This window comes from Numida meleagris, chromosome 1 (genome assembly GCF_002078875.1).
Source record: "Numida meleagris isolate 19003 breed g44 Domestic line chromosome 1, NumMel1.0, whole genome shotgun sequence".
Lineage (NCBI taxonomy): Eukaryota > Metazoa > Chordata > Aves > Galliformes > Numididae > Numida > Numida meleagris.
Window position 1 is genome coordinate 172,332,670 of NC_034409.1, and position 18,878 is coordinate 172,351,547.

At 42.6% G+C, this 18,878-nt stretch overlaps 1 protein-coding gene and 1 long non-coding RNA gene across 5 annotated transcripts in view; one reads left to right on the forward strand and one right to left on the reverse strand.

Annotated features, from left to right (window-relative positions):
• Window positions 1-14,054, reverse strand: part of PDS5B (PDS5 cohesin associated factor B) — a 105,510-nt gene extending 91,456 nt beyond the window's left edge. For 3 of the 4 annotated variants that reach the window (XM_021378157.1, XM_021378166.1, XM_021378138.1), the window contains exon 1: window positions 12,587-12,719. The gene's annotated coding sequence lies outside the window, so the exon portion shown is untranslated. Of the gene's footprint in view, window positions 1-12,586; window positions 12,720-13,973 lie in introns of those variants that run through there. The other variant, XM_021378147.1, reaches the window with a different exon arrangement.
• LOC110388668 lies at window positions 14,231-16,398 on the forward strand. The gene is made up of 3 exons (XR_002432947.1): window positions 14,231-14,312; window positions 15,803-15,870; window positions 15,951-16,398. It is a non-coding gene; the product is annotated as an uncharacterized LOC110388668 (long non-coding RNA).

Consider the following 18,878-nt stretch of genomic DNA (forward strand, 5'->3'; position numbering starts at 1 on the left):
CATCCACAGCCTCACTGGGCAACCTGTTCCAGTGCCTCACCACCGGCACAGCAAAGAATTTCTTCCTGATATCTAGTCTAAATCTACCCTCTGCCAGTTAAAAATTATTTCCCCTCATCCTATCACTACATGCTCTTCTAACAAGTCCCTCCCCAGTTTTCCCGTAGGCTCCCTTCAGGTACTGGAAGGCTGCTATACGATCCACCCAGAGATAAAACCTACAAAACCGTCTTTATTATGTTCATGCCTTAACAATCTCTGCCTCCGCACATTTTGAACAGAATTTAGGAAAGAACACATTCAGAAAAGTACCTAGAGTCTATAGTAAGAGCCTGGTCTAAGCATGATTAAAATGAAAGTTAATATATTGACTTGAGAAATCTTGCATCCTTATTGCTAATGTTACAACTGCAGGAAAAAAGATGAACTCACCCATACAGAAGGCTCAAAGTGATCAGCACTAAGCTGAAGTGAGAATGTTTGTGTAAAGGCCGATTTTTTAGAAATACTGAAGAGATCTGAGAATAAAGTATAATAATTTAATTGTTATGAAGGACAGTGTGGGAGAATTATGCAAGATCACAAAGCTCACTCGAGACTACTTTATCTACCATTGGTGAAAAAAGACTCATTTCACACATACCTTATCTCGACACATAAGCTTTACTTGTAGATTGCTTTCTGCTGCTATATATGTGCAACCTGCAAGCATCCATCCAAACAGCGACTATCATTCCTTGTATCTAGCGGCTTAAGGCATCACATCACTGATTCCGGACAGGAACAATTATTATTCCAGTGGCTGTTGAGAGCAACATCTGAAGTAACTACGGAAATTAAAGCCATTTTGGTCACACAGAAGCCACGGATTTTGGGGGAAGAAATTCATTTAACATTCAGTTTTCAATACGCGACCACCTTGCGATTCACTTGGCTTCTTTAGGGGAATGCCTTTGATATGCCCTGCCTTTCTTTCTTGTGCTGATAAGAAATCTGACATACTGGTGCTTCAAATACTTTAGCACACACTTGCAATCCTGTTTCCACCCCTGGAAAAATGGGGAGATTAATCCAGTGAATTGTTAGTATCTGTGGAGACAATGAGCAAAAACGTTCTGAAAATCATCAGGCATTTCGCATGGTCAACCAACAGTATACAGAGAATTTGCAGAACAGACAATTCTGCTTCTTTTCCACCACCTGAAAATATCATAACATCCTATCTGTACTCCAGAGGTCTACTGTACTGAGAACCAGTGAAATCTGTCCACACGAGCCTCCTCATGAACTAACACTGCATCTGAGATCAGTGCTCTCCATGGGAAAACTGGAACGAAATAAAAAGCTTCTGTCCTGCTGTCAAGAAAGCCACATGCACACATCTGCATAACCAAAACTAGTCCGTGCTGCATTTACTTAGGATGTAGGTTATTTGTCAACCTATATACACATGACAAAACTTAAGTTTGGCAAACAATATCACAGTGTATAATCACACAAGATTGGATTCTGTCAATGTTCAGAGATGACAAACGATTGTATTTCATAGAGGCAAACAGAACAAATAAGTCTACCATTCTGAAAGGGACAAATGGAAAACTGATGTAATTTGATTTGAAGATTTATACAAGTTCAACATCTTGATCATGGGTAAAATCCACACCAGAAGCACAAAGCAATTTGGACTTTTAGACTGTTTTTCTCTATTTGAACGCAAGAAACATTTTCACATTACTAAGCAATTTCAAATAATCACTTTTTAAAAATTCTAAGAAGTAATCACAGTCCTCAGGAAATAGGAGTTACACTCGAGGGATAAGTATAGAAATGAAGTCAGAGGAAGAGCCAAACAAAGATAGCTATTGTAACAAAGCAAAACAAACAAAAGAAAAAAAAAATCAGAAAAACTGCATTTTAATAGCTAAAATTTACAAGAAAGTACTATTGCATTGTAATGACTAAGTATCAAGATAATATTGAAATCGACTAAGGTCAGCTGCATAGCCATTTTTTAAAGGAAGGACAGGTAAAACTTAACCCCATTTTCAAACCAAAGCATTATATACAGACACTATCTTCAAATCCATGAAACAGTGCAATATACAAAACTCTCTAAAGGTATTTAAAAGTTAAGATGTGGTACACTATTAAATTAAGTTACAGTACTCCCTATGTTTTCTTGTAATAATGCAGAGTGGGAAAAAGAATACTGAGCAGATGCATAACTTTGAGATCAATAAGATTTTTAAGTTTGGAAAAAAAAAGAATACTGAGCAGATGCATAACTTTGAGATCAATAAGATTTTTAAGTTTGGAAAAAAAAATCTGCATTCTAGAAGGAAACTTTTAAATACAGGGATGAATGCAACTCAGAAAGATATCGTAGCACACTGGGATAGTTTGTTTGACCTAATGAGGTTCAGCAAGGCCAAATGCACTGTGCTGCACTTGGGCTGGGGCAATCACAGGTATTTATACAACCTGGGCGAAGAACTCCTTGAGAGCAGCCCTGCAGAGAGGGACTTGGGGGTCCAGGTGGACAAGAAGCTGGACATGAGCCAGCAGTGTGCGCTGGCAGCCCAGAAGGCTAACTGTGTTCTGGGCTGCGTTAAAAGAGGAGTGGCCAGCAGGGAGAGGGAGGTGACTGTCCCCCTCCGCTCAGCTCTTGTGAGGCCCCATCTGGAGTACTGCGTCCAGGCCTGGGGGCCCCAGCACAAGAAAGACGTGGAGCTCCTGGAATGAGTTCAGAGGAGGGCCACCAAGATGATCAGAGGGCTGGAGCACCTCTCCTGTGAAGAAAGGTTGAGGGAACTGAGCTTGTTTAGTTTGGAGAAGAGAAGGCTCTGGGGAGACCTCATTGTGGCCTTCCAATACTTGAAGGGAGCATATAAACAGGAGGGGGAACGATTGTTCATGAGGGTGGATAGCGACAGGACAAGGGGGAATGATTTTAAACTGAGACAGGGGAGATGTAGGTTAGATATTAGAAGGAAGTTTTTCCACACAGAGGGTGGTGCCACACTGGAACAGGTTGCCCAAGGAGGTTGTGGATGCCCCATCCCTGGAGGCATTCAAGGCCAGGCTGGACGTGGCTCTGGGCAGCCTGGTCTAGTGGTTGGCGACCCTGCACTCAGCAGGGCATTGAAACTCAATGATCTTTGAGGTCCTTTTCAACCCAGGCCATTCTATGATTCTGCAATAAAACATTCTGCATTTTTTCCCTCACACTTAAAACCATTTATTATGAAAGCACTACATTGAAAAGCATAATTAATGCAGAAATGGATCAGGTTTTCTTCAGTAAAATAGTGAAAGAAAAGAGGAAAAAGAAATATTTTTCAGTACAAGGACTGCATCTGAACTTCTAAACAAGAATATATGCTGCAAACCTGAAAGAAAATCACTGTGAGGGGAAAAAAAAAAAGAAAAGTTAAGTGGAGAGGTAAGCATAGAAAGTCACTACAAGATTACATGCCAGTGCTATGCAATTACACCACAATATCCAACAAACTGGTATAAACTTTCTTCACATATACATTCAACTATAAGATAGCTGTGATAATTAAAACAGAAACAAGTGCCAATAAAAACCACTCTATCACAAGATTATAGCAGAAGAGGAGTCAAGAAAAGAAAGAGATAAGCAGAAAAGAGACAGAAAACACTGTAAATGTTAGAATACATCCCGTCTCCCCCCCAAAAAATAGAAATAGCTGAGATAACTTAGAAGAACTGATAACTAGAAGAGGACTTGTAGGTTTTTTTTAAATTCAAGTTTTGGAACAACTTTCTGATCAATAAGTGAAGACTGAAGAGAAGCATCTGAATCAAGCACAGCAGAACTTCACCAGTATAGAAAGGAGATGCATGTACTGGGCCACGTGAACATCTATTTGAATAACAAGCCTTTCCCTGTGCAAAACGTTTTTCATAGAACTACTAAGAATTGCCTGCCTATGTCTTTAAACTGGTATTCCAAAAAAACAGTGAAGAACTGATATCAAGCCTAAGCAAACTGGTATTTCACAATACCACTAGTTCATAGACATGATTTTGGTACAGCCCTGCTTTAGTGGGGAAACTTCTTTAAGATTCAGTAAGGCAAGAATGGCTTCCTTCCTCCAGCACTTGGAAAGGAATGGAGCTGCGGTGTTTTCTTTTACATTAACTCTATTTTCAAAACACCATAACAAACCAGTCATAACAGGTATATTACCTTAGAAAGCTAACATTTTTAGTACTTATACATAAGGGAAGAAAAGAAAACATGCAAGAGCGGGAAAATGAAGGGAACATGATAGAAAGCAGACGACAGCTACAATAGACGTTAGGAACAAATGAAACTTCATCACCGCATTACCCCTTTGGAGGGAACAGCACTCGGTATTATTTTACCACATCAGTGACACAAAATGCCTTAGAGTCTTACTATTAAAGGTTTAGTACTTCCAGAAATGTTAAGAATACCAGAGTGCTACTACAGAAGCAAAACAACTTTTTATGAAATGCTGCAGATGGACAACAAATCTAAAATTGCTTTGATAACAAGTCAGAACTTGTACAAATAAATAAGGCCCCCTCCCATTCTTAACTTAGTATGTAATAATTAATAAAATAAACCAAAATGCTTAGGACCCTAATACAAATGATTCAATCACAATTACTTAGGAACAAAAAAAAAAAACAAACAAAATGAAAGTAGTAGCAGGATGATTTGAATCATGAGACCCAGCAGAAAGCACGGGCAGTCTACTGATGTTGTGCTAAGTAACACGCACCCATTCCTAATCAATAAGAATTACAAACAAGCATTTAGACTGGGGCTACACACTGGAATCTTAGTACCAGAACAGCATTCAGCTCATGTTTTACAAGTTGCCTACCCAGAAGGCTTATATCAGTTCAGTTTCTCCTTCCCCCAGACAACCAGAACATTTTTATTTGCTTTTCACAGAACTTTGACATGACAGCATGCCACAGATTGAAAGAATAATTGTGTCCCCGAAAACCACGGAAGAACCCATAATTTTGTTTATAAAATACCAACAAAATAAACAATTACTTCTGCCAGGTGAACTAAGTGCCCTAGCGATGGGTTATTAAGACTAAAGAACTAGAAGAAACCTCAAGTGACAGACTCTAGTCATCTGCTATTACACATGACCATACCACTAAGATCACTTTAAAGAAAAAAAATCACCATGAAGACTTCTGACATTTTAATCTGCAAAGTCTAGCTTTAACATCTATCTCTATATTCAACCAACAAGAAACTTTCTTTGCCAATAATCTGTTGAATTCTGTAATTTTTCTTTTAATACAGTTATTCATCCCTATCTAATTACACAGTCCTAAGGGTTCATGTTTTCACAGATTCAGAGAGTGGCTGACACTGGAGAGAACCTGAAGGTCCCCCGGCCCAGCCCTGCTCCAGGGTGCCCACAGCAATGTCCAGGTGGCTCTGGAAGACCCCCAGGGTCTCCACTCCACAGCCTCTGGGCAGCCTGTGCCAGTGCTCCATCACCTGCACAGCAAAGAAGTGCTCCTGGTGCTTAGAGGGAACCCCCTATGCTCCAGTTTGTGCCCACTGCCTCTTGTCCTGCTACTGGACACCACTGACAGCCTGGCTCCAGCACACTCTCGCTTCAGGAATTTATACATGTTGATATACTTGAATCCTGGCTTTGGTACAAACAAATTCATGTACTATTCCAGCCTTCTTCATAGGAAGTGAGTTATAGCTACATTTACCAACAAGCCACTTCAGACTAACAGAATAAAAAGCTCAGGGGTCATAGGGAAGGCAAAAAACTGAGAACCACAGTTGATGGGAGGGGAAAAAAAACAAACAACAAAAACAAAAAATGCATCACAGTTTAGGAATCTTGAGGCTAGAAGTCAAAGAGTTGCCAAACAAGAGGAAGTAGGATTTACTGGACAATGAAGTATTAATCAGAAGCCTGAGTAGGTATCAGCACAAACTAGGCACAGAAATTATGAAAGAGATCTCAGCAGAAAGATCAGCAGCAGGGGAGGGAGGGGGAGAAGAAAAAGAACGCAGATCCCATGGAACTCAACCCCTTCCAGGGCCTCCAGTACAAAGTAGAATCATGCATGTTACATTGTTTTTCTGTCAATAACAAGTATTAGCAAGAATCCTCAGGAAAGCACTCATCTCATCACACAAAACGCTGGTTAACAGACAATAAAGCATTACTGTTAATAGCATTCCATTAATTTAATTAGTATGAGCTACACATTGCTAAAGGTTACAGTTTAGTGACTCATAAGAGCACATCCATACAGTAAATTTCTCTAGTAAGGTGGCTTATAAAGGAATAATGGAAGCCCGGTATTAGAACAACGCATCTGCAAAGTAAGTTTTTAAGAGTTAGAAAACAAGAGAATCAAGATTTCTGATACGCTATTAAAAAGAATGCATACAACGGAGGTGACCTACCTGATCCCTCACTATCTTTTTCCACCACGTGATTTCTTTAACAGCCAAAAGCAAAGAAGCTGTTCAGTTTTTCTCCTCGTCATTTAATGCGCCCCACAGTACACTTTATTTAAATCATGCTCTGAAGAGACTCAGTTTCCTACAGGGCCCCTATATAGGACCAATCAATGTAACATCAGTGGACAATAAAAATTAACTTATTTTCGCAATGCCCTAATGAAGTAGGTACTACTCCTATTTTATAGATGACTAACCCGAGAAACAGAATGAACTTTCAGAGCTGTCCACCACTTTGCCTGTATAGTTTGAATGTTGTCGACTCAGTTTCTCAAAGTATGCCATATTATCAAACAATATGAAACTAGAGCTTCTGGTGAGCCATGCAGAAATAGTCAGGGTCTACAGCCCATCTTCCAGGAAATCAAAATGCTGCTAATGAGCACTAGGGAAAAGTTTGGTTTAAACACTTATTCTGGCAACACAATAAACTGATAGGAAGAAAGAATCCCACTGCTGCAAAGTGACATTCAATCACTCTAATCATTCAATACGCTTCCCTATCAATTCATTTCATATTTTCCAGCTTTGGAAAATATGTCAGCCAACTCTAATACACAGCTCAAATTCATAGAATGCTCTGGATTGGAAGAGACCTTTAAGATCATCTAGTTCCAACCTCCCTGCTACAGGCAGGAACACCTCCCTCTAGATCAGGTTGCTCACAGCCCCATCCAGCCTGGCCTTGAGTGCCTCCAGGGAGGGGGCATCCACAGCCTCACTGGGCAACCTGTTCCAGCGTCTCACCACCGGTACAGCAAAGAATTTCTTCCTGATATCTAGTCTAAATCTACACCCTCTGCCAGTTTAAAGTTATTTCCCCTCATCCTATCACTACGTGCTCTTCTAACAAGTCCCTCCCCAGCTTTCCCGTATATTCCTAAACATAACTAAATAAATAAATACATAAATTCCTAAATGTAACTAAAGATCACCATAACGTCCTTAAGAGAACAAAGATGAATTAAAATTCTCTCTTGCATTTTCAAAATAAATTTGAATATTGTTAACATTACATACAGAAATGCATTAAGAAGACAAAGTGGACAATGACCCATTAAGAAATAAAATGTTACTCTGAAGTACTCCTATATAACATTGCATGAACAACCCCGTGGAGAGTTTACTATGGGCAACATTTGTAACATGGAGAAGACAGGCAAAATGTTTCAAGTTCTCAGAGCACTCTCATTACGAATGAGTGTAGAATATGTGTTTCAGAAGACCATATGCATGGAAATCTCCATTCTTAATTTCCTCAATTATGGATATGCTTCAGAGGACCATGGACTGCATAATCTAAGCTGAGCAAAGTGAAGGGAAACGCGTCTGTCTCTTAGTATCTCCCTGAAAAACTCCCTCAACATCTTCTAAAAGGTATGTACTTGGTTATTCATTCTTTCCTTCATTTCCAAGAACCAGGAAAGCAAAACATTACAGCCTTATTCTGACTAGTTCATATTCCCAACAGGAAGAAAATCCATTGAATCCATGAATTAGGTGCCCGTGACTTGTCCGTTTCCCATAGACCTTTGAAAAGCTGTGAGTGGCACACAGAAAGTCCACAGACATCATCGTATACACCAGCTTTCACAAACTGATGCTACAAAAGCTATAGCCTTTTCCATCCACTTTGTTTCTATGTACTGGAAGTCATAACAAACTATGTGCAATGTTTTATACTGAACTGTCAAACAAAGCAATTACCCAAGACAGTATCACACCTAAAGATATACGGCAGTGCTAGGCTGATTATTTTCCCCAACAAAAACTTTCCAATTTTAAGCAGGTAGATGGAGAAAAATAAATCCTCTAAGGACAATTAAAAAAAATAATACGGATTATTGTTATTAGTAATCTGCTCCCATGTCCTAACTAACAGAAACACATCTCAACTCTTTGTTTCTGATAAGGGCAAAACCCTAACATACGTGCTGCCAAAAAAGATTTCCCAGAAATCCGATTGCCTTCACCGCAACTCCGCATCCAAGTAACAAAGCAGTCACTGACAGAAACGAACAGCCAAACTCAAGGCGGCACAAAGATTACACGCACAGTTTCAAAGGGTTTTGTTTTAAGTCTTCACTCAGAGTAACACGTTTGCACTCTGCACGGATAACAGTGTTCTGGGTTTTTTTCCTCCTCCTAAGACTTTCAGAATCCTGATTCTTGATGTTGAATTGATTTCAGTGCGGATACACCGGGGATGCCTCACAGATAACTAGAGGCTGCTTTGAAAGAAGTTGTGGACAAGTGATGGATAGATTTACACAAAAGCTGGAAAATCTCACTCAACAGTAACTTTGGAAGTGATTAACAATTAGGCTTTAGCGGAACCTAGCGCTCTTTAACAGAGCTATGAAAAGCAGTTTAGGTGACAAAAGTGGTTAAGACAATAACTTTTTAACTGCTAACTTCATTTTGTCTGTTAAAAAATATGGAAGTGAAGCATCTAATTTCAGCAGAAATAGCATCCGCCAGGATTCCTAATTAAGTCAGAGAAAAAGTACAGAGTTAGGATTGTCTGGAATTGATCTCTGAAGAACAGGGTATAAATTAGAAAACCCCAGATGGGGTCCTGATCCCTGGTTACGGTACTACCATATAAATGGTGACAGACACAAGATGATTAGTACAAACACGTCCATCTGTTCCCAATGAGGTAAGGGTTTTTTTTTTTTCTTTTTTCTTTTCTAAATCATCTTCTGAAGCACGGTAGTACTGAAATTATCATGAGCTGAAATAACAGAGCTGAATATCAGATAATACAAAACAAGGACAATGCTGCAGAACGTCTTCCAGTGCTTGGAACAAAATGCAAAAGAGCACATTCCACTGATGGGGACCAAGTCATGGGGGTCCTAACCTTCAGAATCCACTCCAAGGACTATAAATTTCCCCATACTTCAGAGAAAGTTGGAAAGCCGTATGTGCAGAGAGAGACAGTAATAATCTATGAAGTTTACTTCTCCACCCTTATTAAGAATCAGTGTTAAAGTATTAGTTGTGTTTCATTGAATTGTTTCAAGTTAGATGCATCATGGTAATTATTCACATTAATAGCATTGTATTATGGAATCTAAAGTGTTCTTTTTTTAAATAAACCACCAACCTGCTAAGTTTATTTCCATTTACACACTTCCCTTCTGATGTATTTTATGTATCAGAACTAAGAATAAACAAAATAGATAGTCTGGTTTTCTAGGATACTATATTCAACTGAAGATATCATCAGTGGAAGAGCAATAGGTACTTGGCTTACATACGTACAGTTTCAACTTTCAGACGATAGCAAAGAAGTTTTGCTTTGGTTTTACTGTTTTGCTTAAAGCATATGTTTTGCAGTTCTTCAAAAGCTTGCACATGATTCCTTCCAGAGAATGCTGTTCAGTGCTGTTCAACTAGACCAGAGAATACTACAAAACAGGGTAAGCCAACCCAACACTTCCCCACCAAGCACAGTGACACTCAAGTTTTTTAAAAAAGCAGTGGGCTTCCTCAGTTCTCCCTTACCAGCTAGATCCACAGCCAACTGAAAGCCTCCAATATCTCTCAGTCTTTCTGAGGATTCTTTCAGCTTGCGATATCAGTATTTCACGCTAAAAGTGAGAACACCACTACTTTAACAACTTGTTGGAAGTATGATACACTGTCCTACCACTTGTTGGTACCAGACACCAAGCGCTATCGTTTGGTTCTAATAAAGGAATTTGTCTGAAGGAAAGGAAAAAAGACTATACAAAGAAAGCTCAAATACATACCTTCCTCTAAGTAACATTCAAGTAAAAGGAAATTTGAATGAAATTGGTAGGGAAAAATAATTACTTCCATTTGTATCATATTTTCCTTTATTTTCCACCTTACATGCTTTTACTGCTCAGCTCCACAATTTCTCTTTCACTGTCCCCCTGCCACCTATCCATGTTCAACAAGTAGCCTGTATCACCTCTTCCAAACACACACTTCAAAAAGAAGCATCCATTTACTCCAACAACTTTTAAATGAAGATCCCTTACTAAGAGACTCCTAGAAATGCTCATACAAACTTTTACTGTTCTGTATGAATATAAACTGCGCATCTGAAGAAAGAACGAGAGAGGAAAGAAAAGTATAATTTGAGAGCCTGGTAGAGAGCAACTTATCTCAAAAGAAAAAGCATCTCTTTTGATCTACAGGAGGTAACACAGCTTCCTGCTCAAAGCCAGAATTGGATAATGCCCACTGTCATGCCCACATCTCATGGCAATACCTTCCTGAATGCTAGCAGTAACTTTTTTTTTTTTTTTAATATCTTTATTTACACCTAAATAACGATTTAGCTGACTTGCTCAATATAAGTCCATAAGTAAGCCTGCTAGATACACTCCAAAGCCAATAGTTATACGGCACACATTAAAACAATTCAGCAGCGTACAAGTGCTATAGACATACAACTTCCCACTTTAATTTACTTAGCTGTTACGCCAAAAACTACTAGCCTGTATAGGTAGCACAGAGAATGCAAGAAAAACATAGACAATTAATAATGCATAAGAACTTAGAACAAAATGAAATCACCCCCTACATCACAGTGAAGTACAACCCTGCTTCAAACGCAGACACAAGATGTCACACAAGTACCAAACTACTTCCTCCAGCAGCGCATGCTTTCACATGGAGGTGATGCGCACATCTCAGTTAAACTGTCCTGAGCTGTCGATCACTCTCCGCTTTCTTTTAGGGTAATCTAAACATAAATTCTGCTGCTTCATGTCTTTTCACACAAGTATATAGCACTTACAGTACATCTATATGGCATTCAAGAGGGACTAAGTAAAATTTCTATCAACTAAAAACAAAAGTATTCCTATAGTTTGAAAGGGGGAAAACCTTTAGGAATGCATGTCATCTTATCCCCTTCCCACAATGCGATTTGACAGCCGTTTTCAGCTATAAAGCCACTCGAATGTTAATCACCCCTTCTATTCCATTTCCCGCAAAGAGAAATCAATTACAGCCCGGCACCTACCCGTCGAGCACAAAACAAAGAGCAACACGAACATACTTGGGCAGTTGTGCTAAGGCAGGCAGCACCGCCTAGCCGGGCAATCGCAGCCCTCAGCGCTCGTGCAGGAAGGCAGCGAAAAGTCAGGAGAAGGCTCGCACAGCCAAACCCAGCTCTGGAGGAGCGGGTCCGCTGCAGTTCAATCCCCCAGGATTGTTCACCATCATTAATTGTTGATTTGTTTTGAAGAAGACATAGTGATTTATTTGCAGCGGGATGAAGTTACAGACCTAGATTCCTGACCAGAGGCTCTCAACGTAAACAATGCACAACCTATAAATTAACCATTCTCCATCTGGCGATTCCGATGTAAAATTCATAGTTTTTCACCTCACAGCCAGCGCCAACCCCCTCCCATACACACACACACACTTCCCTCTCGACTGCTTTCTAACAGAGCTTGATGCAAAGGGGGAGGGAAAAGGAAGAAAAAAAAAAAAAAAGGAAAAAAAAGCCAGCCAGCATGAAAGAACCGGGCTGGCACAAGTAGGTGCCCACCGAGCCGAGGTCCGCGCGGCTGAGGAGGGCGGCGAGGGGGACCCGAAGAGCCGGGGGGGGGGGTGCTCTTCGCCGAGCCCCGGAGCCGCGGGCGCAGCCCGGGCGGGAGACGAGGGGCAGGGAGGGGACAGCCGGCCTCCCGCCGCCATCCCCCGTCGGGTCACCCGGGGCGGGCGTGGGGGGAACCGGAGGGCGACCCCGGGCCCCAGGGCACACCGGCCAAGGTCACCCCCCCCCCCTCCCCGCAGGGCCCCGCCGCGCCCCGAGGGTTGGGGGGGAGGGGGGTAGAAATGGGGCGGCAAATTTAATTTGCGACGGCGGCCACGGGGAAGGGGGGAGGGGAGCGGCCCCGCGGAGGGCTGAGGGGGATGGGGGGGCTCGGCCGCGGGGAGCCCTCGCCCCGCTCCTCCTCAGGCGCTGCCCGCGGAGCGGTCCGAGCTGCCGCCCCCCGCCCCCGCCGCGGAGAAGGGAAAATGGAGCGGTGGAGGGGTGGGGGGTGCGCGCGGCCGCCGAGCCGAGCTCCTTACCCCGCCGCAACCGCCTCTCCTCGCTGGTCCCAGGCGGGTCCGCTCCGCGCTGCCGCTGCTCCGGGCTCGGAGAGGAGCTGCCGCCGTCGCCGCAGCCAATCGCCTCTAACCCCCTCCCCTTCCGCAGCTCGCCCCGGTCCCCCTGTCGGCTTCAAAATGGCGCCAACTTGTCTCCGGCTGCTCCAATGGAACCGCGGGGGAAGCGAGCGGGCCCAGAGCCGGGCAGCGGCGGGGCAGCAGCGCCCCCTGCCGGCCGGTGCCGCCGCCGCCACTCCGCCGGCCCGCGCGCGCCGAGCAGCCCCGGCCCCGCCGCGCTCCGCCTGCAGGAGAAGGCAGCGGGGAAGCTCCGGCCCCGTTCTGCCGCCCGAGGCGATTCCTCGAAGGCGGTCAACACGGCGCTCGGGAATCCCGCCTAAAGGCGGGCGAGTGGCGTTTGGGAAACCGGCCCGAGATTTCCAGGGCCCTGAGGTCGGCGGAGCAGCGCTCACGGGGGCACCGCGGGCAGGGATGGAGCCACGGCCCCAACGGAGAGAGCTCCGCTGGCTGCGATGAGCCATCATTTGGTGATCGCTGTGTAATATGAAAATTAGTGAAATCAGTATTTTCCAAGTCCTTTCACTGTGGGGAAAGAGCAGAACAAGCAGCGGCACCTCTCACCAAACCCTTTGGTTTGGCTTCAGCGAGCACAAGAGCTTCACAGGAGCCCTGACAGAAAAACGTGAACCCAACAGTGATACAGTTCTCCCCGCTGCTACGGATGAAGTGCTGCACTTATGAATGACGCTCAGGGAGAAAGCAGAAGTGCTGAAAGTGTTCCGATCCCAAAACCGGGAATGCTGCACTCAGCAGAGCCACTGGGACCGGCCTGGGGCTGTGTCTGCTGTGCGGTACCGATGTTTAAGGATTGCTGCCCCTGAGGTGCTCTAACTGGTGTTCTAAGTCCTTAACTAAGCTCCCTGGAGCTTCTGACCAGGGCAGCGCACTGTCATCAGCTTGGCTTTTTTTCATTTACATTTTAAGCTAACATCCTCATCACCCGACAGAGGCTGTCGGCCCTGCCGGGACTGACTGCTAACTGCAGCACTTGCACAAACCAGAAGAGCTAAACTTTCATATGACCACTGAAATCATGGAGGAGCGTGTCTGGCTTTGGAAGCAGCCATTGTGCTGCCACACTCTGTTTGCAGACATTTTTAATGTGGAAGGGTTTAGGGCAGCGCCTCACGCTCCAATCCATCAGGATGTCTGGGGCTGAGTGCTCGGAGGGGTAACACGCTCAGAAAGGCCTCTCCCCAGCCACGGTATGGCCTTCATCCCGACCCCTTTAACATTCGGAACGCAGCCTTCTGGAGAAAATGCCTCCTTCCTCCTTTCTTAGCTCTCTTACTTCTGTTAGAACCGGGACTCCGCCGCCAGCAGCGCGTTCCGTTCCGCTCCGGGCTCCCTCCTCTCAGCGGCAGTACCGCTCTCAGCCCTCACGGGGGAGCCCGTCCGACACCGCTCCGCCGACCCTCAGCCTCGTCCCGCCGCGCCGGGGCCGGTTCGCGCAGGGAGGTGACAGCGGCCGTGCCGCGGCCGTTGGGCCGTCAGGAGGCGCCGCGAGGCCGCGGTTCGGGCACGGGAGGCAGCGCGGGCAGCCCGAGGGAGGAGGTTCTTCCGTGCTCCTCCTGTCACGTAGCTGGGCTTGTCGCACGGGGAGCTCTTCGGAAAGTGCTTTTGGAAAGCGGTATGGACCGATACTCGACCTGAAGGAGGATAAAACGAGAACTCGGTCCTCTTTTGGTGCAGTTCAAAAATAAAACTGCTACCCTGTGCAACCTGCACGAGCGCGCGGTGTGTTCCTGAGGCTGGGCTCAGTCTCTCCCACAGTCAGAATCATAGAATCGTTAAGGTTGGAGGGGACCTCTAAGGTCATCTAGTCCAACCACCAGCCCACCGCACCATGCCCTCTAACCGTGTCCCTCAGAGCTACATCCACTAAGTTCTTGAGCACCTCCAGGGACGGTGACTCCACCACCTCCCCAGGCAGCCTGTGCCAGTGCCTCACCACTCTTTCTGAGATTTTTTTCCTAATATACAATCTGGAATGTCACACATCACAGGTATGACTGGTAGCAGGCTTGCTTTTACTGGTTTGCCACTACGTGAAAGTGCAGACAAAAGTAAGGGTAAATGTATGATGTTACACAAACTTGAGGCAGATTAAAAATACCTGTGCAAAGCAGGTGTTTTGCTTACTGCATGACATACAGAAAGCCAGCACCACACAGCTCTCAGGACTAGATCTTCTACACAGCGTGTGCCTGTTGAAGGTACTGTTCACATTATGGTGTTCAAGGGATGACGAAGGAAATCCCAAAGACCATCCTTCAGAGCAAATACTCTTCTCACAACTGTCTGTAAAAACACGGTACGAAAAAACTGCAGAGTACAATGACTAGGGCCACTCTGTGCCTTAGTTACAAAAATATGCATGAAGATGCCCTTCTGGTTCAGAACAGTAGTCTTTCTTGTCCATAATTTGATAAGCAGCAGTGGCACAATGATCAGCAACATAGCACTCCCAGAGCCTCTCTGGCTGATGCCTTGCATTTCCAGTTCGACTATCCCTGCATTTTTTTCAAATGCAGGAACTTAAATGCACAATTTGAGATAGTCATATTCCCCTGCATAAAACAAGAATAACAGCAAAGGAGATACTATGTAGGGAGATTTGCTTACTCTCTGTCCATTGTGCACCTCTAGCATCCAGAGTTGCTGTAATAGAGATGTTACATCTCTGTTTTGTGCATGGATGGCATATACTCATCTATTCCCTTTAGAACCTCTCTATGGACCTGTTGTTTACCTTTCTCCCCCTGCTGATGCTGCATATTTTCCAGCCTCCTTAGGCAGCAGATTCCCAAAGCCCACTGTGCACTGGGCCAAGAACCATACTCTGCATTTACCTTAAGCAGAGCCTTCCTCAACTGTACAATTTGATTGTGTTGCACTGTCTTCTTACAATCAAAACCCAAACCCCTTTGGGCCATCCCCCTCCCTCCCTCCCTTTTTTTTGTATTGGGCTTTCAGTGTGAATAGGAGTAGAAGCAACAACTGTCAATGTAACATCACCATCAGAAGATTGACCAAACATTTTTACTGAGTCTCATACCTATTACCTCATAGTAATACTGAGCCATACTCACATGTGAATCTCTGTACTTTTGCCTTTAGGTCCCTCCATTGCCTTCACTCATTAACTTGAACTAGAGAAGAGCATTGAAGACATTCCAATTTCAAAGGTATTTCAGAACAGAATAGGCGAGCACTACTTAACCAGTCATAGCTTTGTTTAATGAAGATCTGTAATTTATTCCTACAGGACTATGGAGGTCTTGTGAAGAAAGCTGACAGCTGAGAAATGGCATAGACTTTCAAGTCACCTCAGCACAGCATGCCACTGTGGGATGAAGGAAAGTTGCAAGGAACTCAGCCCTAGAATGACTCGATTCTGTAGACCTCAACAATCCCTCCTCATTCGTCACAGTGAAATATTAAAATTGCTTGACACAATAATAAGGGGGAAAAAATGGAGAGAGAAAAATCTTCTTTATTGTTATTATTCTTTTTCAGAAGGGAGGGAGCTACACAAGAGCTCCTGCTTTTGACAGCAAAAAGTTAATTGTTCTATCAACTTCCATATCTACAGATTGCTTCAGAGTAACTGTTGAGCAAATCCCTCCATGCAGATATCACCAGTCTGAAAAAGGGCCAGCAGAACTAACAGAGAATTTGAATGGAAGCCAACTGACATTTTAAACGTCTCTTTCTAACATTAGAGGTGGGTTCGCCCCCCCCCCCCCCCCCCCATTTTTATTGTGCTTATCTGAACTCTCTTTCTGAATGTAGCAGATTTGTAAAAAGGATACTTTTGTTTCCAGCACAGGCATAGCCACCTTTCCCTTCTGTTTCTCTCCTACAACTCTCGAGCGATTGCATCAAAATATTTTAATAGAAAAACAATTCAAATAGGTTACATTCCGTTTTTGTACTAAGCCCTTTGCATCAGTAAGGTTTTTGCCATGTAGGAGGGAGAGTTAATGTCTATATACTCTTTCTACTTGCAAGTGTAGTGATTTGTTTCAAAGAGAAAAAAAAAACGCTCATTTACTCTCAGTTCTTGAATTGAATAACTGAAATTACTATGAACATACGTTACTTTGCAACTAATTTTAGTATCTCATGTGTCTTAAGTAAGCCACATGGAAACAGTGACTTAAGATGACTGGAATTCTAGACTCACACTGTCTGTGAGTTCTGTTGCCAACATTGTCTCTTGTAAACAAAACTCAAAAAGCTGAATAAGAGTAGGTATCTTTAACAAATATGCAGTACTAATTCTGAAGTTTAGTAAGCAATACTTTAATATTAATGCTAACTAGTCTGACTACCCAAAAGATTTATCTGCATCTCTCTTGTTGTTTTTCCAATAAAAATACAAGAGTTGGAAATTTGTCTGTGATATTTTATTATTTAAAAAAAAAAAAGTAGAGGTGAGATGTTACTTATCAGGACGATGACTGCACAAGCATTTCACACCATCTCTTTCTCATGTAACGGTAGTTTACACCTATAGTGATGCACTATTAAGATTAAATGACTTAAAGGAAGTCTTTCTATTAAAATAGTAGCTACTACAGCCTCCCTAAACATGTCACCTCAACTCAACTGCAGATATATTTTTATCGATGACCTCTCTTCTTCAGATGGGATTCTAAAGACATGTTTGGAAAGAGGGCAATAAAATGTTTCATGTTACACTACACAGGTGGAAAACGTCGTTTAGATTGTTAATGTTCCCAACAGAATCTGTCTCTTTACTGCAGTCAGAATTTGATTGTGCTTTATTTTTGTACCAACTAGTGCGTCTTTTCTGCTTTAGTGAAACAATCTAATCATCTTGCTGTGTGATAGAATTAATACACAAACCTTTAAGGCTTCTAATACCAGTGTGTTGTTTTTGTTGTTGCTCTATTTATCGATGTTGTTTGTTTTGTAAAACAAAATGTGGCTTAACTTCGTTTTGTTACTAAACGTCATGGAATCTTTTTGCTGACGACTGATCATTCCAACTATTCATACAATGTATGCTTTCAACTAATATCAGCCCTTACAGACAGTACCTAAAAACCCACAGTAGTCAGAAATATATATATATATATATATATATATATTCTTCTCTTAATGCCTTGCTAACAATAGAGAATTAGTATTTTGGGAGTCTATACCAGCAGTCTTTCTTTCCCTGGTGATAGCTCAGTTTGTCAGTGAATTAAATTAGTTTCTCCTCTGAGATACCTTTAATTGATTTAAACGCTTTCCACACTTAATTGAGATGTAGGATGGGAAGTGGGAGAGTCCATAACCTAAATATTCTTAAGCAATGCTTTCAGTATGACAAAATGAGGTAAATATTCAAGAGGTAAACGCTTTTACTGTAAGTTGTATCTGAAAGGTAAAAATTTCAGTTGTTAAACCTCAAGTATTCAAATAAAAGTAATTTCAAGTAACAACTGAGTAGTTAAAACGAGCACATATTCTACAAAACAGTGGGGATATCAACATCATAAATATTTTGCACTACATTTCTATAGTATTTTATCATCTGTTCTTCTCCCATGAGTGACTAATGTATTAAGCATTAAATACTTATATATATTCTGCTATGAACAATGCTCATTTTTTCCTACTCACACATTTTCCTTTTACCATTCCACTGTCTGCCCACTATTGAAAACTACCTCTTTTAATGTCCCACTAAATTTAAGCCCACTGAAAGCATTATACTCAATTTCCTCCAATTTTTATTTAATTTGAGATGCTATTTATATAGGCTTGTACCCTAAGCAGTGCCTGGATCTTCATCTTAAGTGTCTCTTCCCAGAAACTCTTCTTACTCTACTTTGATGCATATAAATTGTTTGGAAGCATGTTTTTCTTGGCCTGCTTTCTCCTAACATTTCACAACTTATAAGCTCAGCTTTGCCACAGGCCAGCAGTTGTTATGTTTTCTAAAGCACTGTCCTTTGAAACAAGAGCTAAAACTCACAGTTCTTCTAGTTCTGTTTTTCTATAGTGCTTGAGATCTAACTCGCAGAACAAGTATTCTACTGTCAAGAAAAATGTATCTTGCAGATTTCAGCTTAAAAAAAAAAACAAACACAAAAACATATTAAATCAAAGATTGTAAGAATCTCCATAATAAACTAATGAGATATTCCTTTTTCTTTTTTCCTCCAGTGTTCCTTAT